The sequence below is a fragment of the Octopus sinensis genome, linkage group LG26 (genome assembly GCF_006345805.1).
Source record: "Octopus sinensis linkage group LG26, ASM634580v1, whole genome shotgun sequence".
NCBI lineage: Eukaryota > Metazoa > Mollusca > Cephalopoda > Octopoda > Octopodidae > Octopus > Octopus sinensis.
In genome coordinates, this window is record NC_043022.1 from 7,331,208 (window position 1) to 7,338,716 (window position 7,509).

Consider the following 7,509-nt stretch of genomic DNA (forward strand, 5'->3'; position numbering starts at 1 on the left):
GTTCAGCTGCGCCGCCGAATTTTGAAAAGGATATAAGTGTGCTGCAAGTGAGAAAAGGTTGCGGAGCACTAAGTCTACAGCACCACAACAATCACAACTATCACCCCACCCCCGTTACTACCAGTACCTCAACACCACGACTACCACCACCACCACCGCCGCCGCCGCCGCCACTACCACCAGCACCACCACCAACACCACCACTAACACTACTACCTCTAACATCCCCACAATTAATCACCTCTCTACCTAAAATTTACTAATCTTGCATCCATCGCAATCTTTGATCTCTCTTCGCTAAGAACTGACAAATTTGGTAAAAATAGATTTGGGTGGGGGGACAACAAGGATGAAAGAAAAGAAGGAAAGAAAGAATGTGTGCGTATGTGTATCGTTCTCTCTCAATAAATATATACATTCATATATACATAAGAACATACATACATACATACATACATACATACATACGTACATACATACATACATACATACATACATACATACATACATACATACATACATACATATATATATATATATATATATATATATATATATATGTTAATAAAATAGAACATATGCATATATATAAACATATATGTACGTACCTACCTCTACATGTACATATACACGCATATATGAGTACAGGACACCAAAAAGACGTCGAACACATAGAGAGACGAAAAACAGGCACAAACCAAGGAACAGGATATATATATATATAAACACGCGTATACATACACGAATCTACGTACGTGTTGGTGTACATATATGAGTATATATGTACATGAATACATATACATACATGTGTGTGTGTGTTTGTGTGTGTGTGTTTGTGTGTGTGTGTGTGTGTGTGGTGTGTGTGCCTATGTGTGTATGTGCATACACATATTGTGTTCATTGTATTTCATTTCTTACCAAAATTCTTCAACTTGTTGTTTTGACACGGTTCTACGACATGATTACAAAGAAAGAAAGATGGCAGTAAGTGCCAAAATGTCTGTAGATTGTGGAAATCGAATTTCACAAGCAACATTTCACCAGCAAATAAAACTTGCTCCATGCTTTACCACTGTATTGAGGCACACGAAGGACTGGTGAGTCATTCAACTTAATTTTCCGATAAACGTTGATCATAGTTTAACAAGGAAAAAAAATGGAGGGCGAGTTGACACAACATAAGAGAGCCATATAGGCGCAGGAGTGGCTGTGTGGTAAGTAGCTTGTTTACCAACCACATGGTTCCGGGTTCAGTCCCACTGCGTGGCATCTTGGGCAAATGTCTTCTACTATAGCCCCGGGCCGACCAAAGCCTTGTGAGTGGATTTGGTAGACGGAAACTGAAAGAAGCCCGTCGTATACATATATATATGTATGTGTGTGTGTTTGTGTGAGTGTGTTTGTTCCCCTATCATTGCTTGACAACTGATGCTGGTGTGTTTATGTCCCCGTTACTTAGCGGTTCGGCAAAAGAGACCGATAAAATAAGTACTGGGCTTACAAAGAATAAGTCCCGTTGTCGAGTTGCTCGATTAAAGGCGGTGCTCCAGCATGGCCGCAGTCAAATGACTGAAACAAGTAAAAGAGAGAGAGAGAAGAGTATATTAAATAGAGTTTATTTTTGTGGTCGTTGTTGGTGTTGCCGTCGTTATGGCTTGCTTTATCGGAGGAAGGGCAGCAAGAGCAAATTTTTTTCTTTTTTTTTTATGGAGTCTTCGAAGATTGATGTAGTCGAAGAAACCACGATTTAATGGTTGCAGCACAAGTAAAAATAATTTGCAACACTGTTCATTGGAGTGGGAACTTGATCTGAATGTTTCAAATGGAGTGGCCACCACTAAATATATTCAAGTAACGGAGCGGTGATTTCAAAGCACACCACGGTTTCAGTCAACCAACCCAGATTGGGTGCAGTTCAGTACAACTTGTATTCTATTACCGTTTCCAGTAAATTACATTTCATTGACAAGACTAAATCAAGCCGCCACTCCATGAATAGAGTCAGTGAAAGCCATACTTCTTATTGAAAGGACCATCGTCACCATAAAGACAAATTCGATGTGGAGAACAGTTTTGATGTCTAAAGTGAGACATCCATTAAAATGACTGAATGTTTAACGCTACACTCCTCTTCATCCGAGACGGTGCGTGTCCTATGGAGCAGAGAACGCAGTCGTGCACCGTTGTTAGTTGTTTGCTAGATGTGAAGAAGATAGTGAAGGCGCGGGGTAATCGGTCATGAGTTCGATTCCGGTGCGATGTGTCCTTGAGCAAGACACTCCATTTCACGTTGCTCCACGCAACTGAGTGACAAAAAAGCCTTGTTCCATTCTGTGTCACACAGAATCCTCCTGAGAATTACATTAAGGGTACACGTGTCTGTGAGGTACTCAACCACTTGCACATTAATTCCATGAATAGGTTGTTCCGTTGATTGGATTAACTGGAACACTCGTCGTCCAACGGAGAGCCAGTCAGATGTGAAGATATTAAATAAAAAAGCGGACGAGGACCTATCTGCTGAACCTACAGATTTTGTATACTGGCTAAATATTTTAATTTGTACTTATTAACCCGGGGAAACAGGCTGTGTAACAATTGATTTACAAAAAAAAAAGTCTGGAAATACTCTTTACTCTTTTACTCTTTTACTTGTTTCAGTCATTTGACTGCGGCCATGCTGGAGCACCGCCTTTAGTCGAGCAAATCGACCCCGGGACTTATTCTTTGTAAGCCCAGTACTTATTCTATCGGTCTCTTTTGCCGAACCGCTAAGTGACGGGGACGTAAACACACCTGCATCGGTTGTCAAGCAATGCTAGGTGGACAAACACAGACACACAAACCCACAAACACACACACTTATATATATACACTTATATATACGACGGGCTTCTTTCAGTTTCCGTCTACCAAATCCACTCAGAAGGCATTGGTCGGCCCGGGGCTATAGCAGAAGACACTTGCCCAAGATGCCACGCAGTGGGACTGAACCCGGAACCATGTGGCTGGTTAGCAAGCTACTTACCACACAGCCACGCTGACTTTTTCCACGAAAGAACAAAGCGAACCGATTCATATTGAATCGATTTGTGACCGAGGGAAATTTCAAGATGCCTCATTTAGTGTTTTTGGAAATGAACATACACACAACATCACGTGTGCATATGATTCTCTCTCTCTCTCTCTCTCTCACATACATACATACATCGCTGTAATCTTTAAACACAATGGTTAGAGTAGAAGAAGGCGTTCGACTCTGCGCCCGACTCATGACTGATAAAGTCACTCCACGTTGCCAAAGTACTGGCTGCTATTGTGAATGCTATTGAAACACTGACCACAACATGGTCAGTTACGAAAGCCGTGGTTCCCGAAATGGGCGGTATTGCCCCCCCCCCCGAGGGTGGTGGAAAGGTTGGGATTGGGGATGAAGAAAAATGGGGCGATAATGGGATGGCCAAAAAAGGATGCGATGGATGTAAGAACAACAAAAAAATGGGTTAATTAGGTTATGCTTTATTTGTGAAATGCTGCAGGGATAGTGTATGTTTTTGGTGGTGAGTGGTGGCGTGTGGGGTGGGGCTAGGAATGTGACCCAGGCAGCAAGGAAGCGGCAGCCCGAAAAGGTTTGAAAACCACTGTCCTAAAACAACAGCTATTGTTGCAAATAGAATTACGCTATCGACGGACATATTCCAGGCTCGTAGTTTATCTGTAACTAGCAGTATCGCCCGGCGTTGCTCGGGTTTGTAAGGGAAATAACTATAAAGCATTTTTAGAGAGTTATAGCCAAAAAATAGCAAAAAAATGGGAAAAAAATGATGGTAAATTTTTTTGAGAGTTAAAAAGGTCGAGTTGCGTCCCCTAGACAGTCTGTGGTTTGTGTTTCTGATTCTCGACCCCATGTCGAATTTATCGATTTTTTTCAGAACTGGGGGAACTTTTCAAAATTTTTGCTGCGTTAGTTTTGAATTATGACATTGGGCTATGTGTGTGTCAAGTTTCATCAGAATCGGTTGAAAGCCGTGGTCAGGGTGAGGGTACAACCTAACAGACACACAGACACGCAGACAGACAAACTGCCGTTTATATAGAGAGAGATGTTGTTTGTACTGGTTGTGAATCGTTTGTCAGCCCTGTTAACGCAATTACCATGGCAACATACTGGAATATGCAAAAGAGAATAAAATTATTATCAGCCACATATTTTCTGTTGGTGACCTAAAGGTATATTCTGCTGACATAAACATCAAGAGACAGAACTAGTCACAACATTACCACGGGACATTGGAATGAAGTTTGGGCAAGATAAATGCTCATAGGTGATAGACGACTTAGAAGGGATTGTTGAGCAAATTGAGGACACATATATCAATGGCTCCCTCGTCTAAGAATAGTCTGAAACTTTGGCACAAGGCTAGCAATTTCGGGGCATGAAGCTAAGTCAATTGTATGGACGCCCCCCCCTCAGTGTCCAACTGGTACTTATTTTAATGGTTTCGCAAAGATGAAAGGTCAAGTCGAACCCAGCGGTATTTGAACTCAGAACATAAAGTTGGTAGAAATGCCGCTAAGCGTTTTTCCCGGCGCAGTAACGATTCTGCCAGTTCCCCACCTTTTCCTTGTCTCTAATAATAAAAACTCTATCTCGGAATCGATTAGTATGTTGCATATTTTGATGTTCCATTGGTTTTCCAAAATGTACAAGTCCCTGGTGATTTTGATCCTTCTGTATGAGTGTGAGAGCTGGACTCTTACAACTGACCTGGAGCAAAGAATCTAGGTATTCGAGCAGAAATACTTCAGAAGGCCGCTATGCTTCCCCTACCCAGAACACAAAGCGAATAGCTTTGCCAGGCAGCAAGTCAACAAATGTGCTAGCAGGCAGAAACCACGCCTTGCGCCGGTAAAAAGCCTGCTAAGTGCGGTCATGTATCCCATCACAATTCCTTGTCCAAAACCATTCTTCAGTGGAGAGAGAGAAGGCGAAAGAAAGGCAGTGAGAGAAAACTCTGGTTTGACATCTCAGGGACTGGACAGGTCACAACACAGCAAACCTGCTGCGCATATCAGGGAACAAAAACAAGTAGTGATGGCTGACAATGAAATCATCTAGAGGGGTACTTCAACGATTGGCTGCATCAGTTAAGGGAACTCGATAATGATGATGATGTCTCACAATGCACTTACAGTGCTAGTACCAACATTTGGGATATTGGGTCGGACACTCGGTGATTAATATACAGCTTGGGACATCAAAGCTAGAAAGATACTGACCACCACCGGCAACTTCCACATTAACATGCATTGTATCACTCAGACAACACCAGCTGAACAGCGAAGGGGAAAAATGAGTATATTCCATGCATACGGTAAAGTGAGAGCAACAACATCAGTATTGGAGAAGAACTACTGTGCAGGTATTCTTGGAATACAACTGTCTCATGCGACGCAACGAAGGCTGGACACAGGCCTACAGGAGTTTGGAGGAGAAGCAGGCATCGTACCAACTAAAAGCAATGCATAGGCACATAGCCAAAATGTGAAACCGATGTTAAACGAGGTGTATAAATACTTATTTCTTTATTACCCACAAGGGGCTAAACATAGAGGGGACAAACAAGGACAGACATAGGTATTAAGTCGATTACATCGACCCCAGTGTGTAACTGGTGCTTAATTTATCGACCCCGAAAGGATGAAAGGCAAAGTCAACCTCGGTGGAATTTGAACTCAGAACGTAACGACAGACGAAATACCGCTAAGCATTTCATCCGGCGTGCTAACGTTTCTGCCAGCTCGCCGCCCGAGGTGTATAAATACTGCTTAATAAAAGAAAGCCATCATGCCGAGAAAATCTTTAAAAGATCCTCTTTTCTTGCAAGGCTGAAGGTCATGACTTCTTCAATCAGACCCACATGGCCAGCTTTGGAAATAAAGAATGTGCTGTTTAATAAGGAAGGCAGAGAGACTGTGATATCCTTACTTTTATCATTTCATTTAGAACTTCTTTGCCATTGAGGTATAATACTAGACCCGCTTTCTTAATGTCTACTTCCTCTTCAGCACTCATTAATCCCCTGGCCTTCATCCTTCTTGTTTTATTTTTACTAGTCTAATCGATCCCTATCTGATAAGATGAATCACTTTCTTGTCTCCTTGTCAATATACTTCATTAATTCTTTCTCCACTCCTTGCTTCCTGCCTTATAATGATAAAGCCCCCATTTTGCTTACTTCTAAGATATTTTCTACATTCAGTTTTGATTTTAACATATTTTTTATTGCACGGAAATATTCTTTATGGAACATTTCCTTCATTTTGTATTTTTTAATTTATCGTTTATCAATTTTCCAACATACTTTATCCATTTAACGATTTCATAGTCTCGCCATCAACAACATCCAGTCCGTTGCCGCCGCTTTTTATGGTTATCCCTTCGTGATTTTTCGTCTCTTTCATGGAACATTTCCTGATATTGAATGTAGTTTCAATGCTACAACTAAATATTTGTACGTTTTGCACCAAAGAATCCTGCTCATTCTTGTCTTTTCTTAAATCTTTAAATCGTTCATGAAAAGATATTCACTTCTTCCTCGATTATTTCCCAGTGAATAACCTTCCTTAGCTCTAAGAATAGTCGACAAAAATCAGTGCAATTACAAACGAGAGAGAGAGAGAGAGAGCCCTTTGAAACCGTCATCTTCGTATCTCTACATCTGCTTATCTTTCCTCACACGATATTATCTCTTCTTCAATGTTACAATGGATTTTGTAATGGTCATCTAACCAGTGACCAAAGTTTTGAACATTTCCTGACCACGCGTACTGTATCTCTGACATACACTAATTTAATTATTCAACTATTAATTTATGGAGATTTCTAAACTCTTTCACTCCGGCACCTCCCCACTTTCCTCTTCGCTTTGACGTTCGTAAAATCCATCGGCATTCGACATTTTCAGCGTAATTTTATCTTTATTTTATCCTCTGTGTTTTATTTTTGTACTAAGTATTTTCTTGTGAAGTCGCATGACCTTTTTAGCTGTTGAGCTGACAATCATATGATTGTATGCTCGGTTCCTAAATCAGGCAGTAAATTGTCTCCATGAGAAAGGCATTGTTCCCTTCTATTCAAAAGGAAAATGTGTACCAGCCTTGTGCTGGTGCCCACAGCTCCTCTCTCCAGCTGCAAAATTTTCGATATTTTTCTGGGACAGAGGTTCAAAATGGTGCGTATATGTAGCCGCGACAATAGAGGCAAAGAGTAAAATCAAGGTCCACGACATCGAATAATATTCATTTCCTGGTGGCGGTTATAGTTTTGGTGCGGTATTTTTGGACCAGATCCCCCAAATTTCCATTTGTGAGAAAAGTGAAAGACCTGACAGCCAAAACAATCACTACAGTGGCTCGAGGACTTCTAGTAGAGCAAGGAATATCAGAGCAGATCATATGTGACAATGGAACCCAGTTCACATCACAAGAATTCAAAAAGCTAGCCGA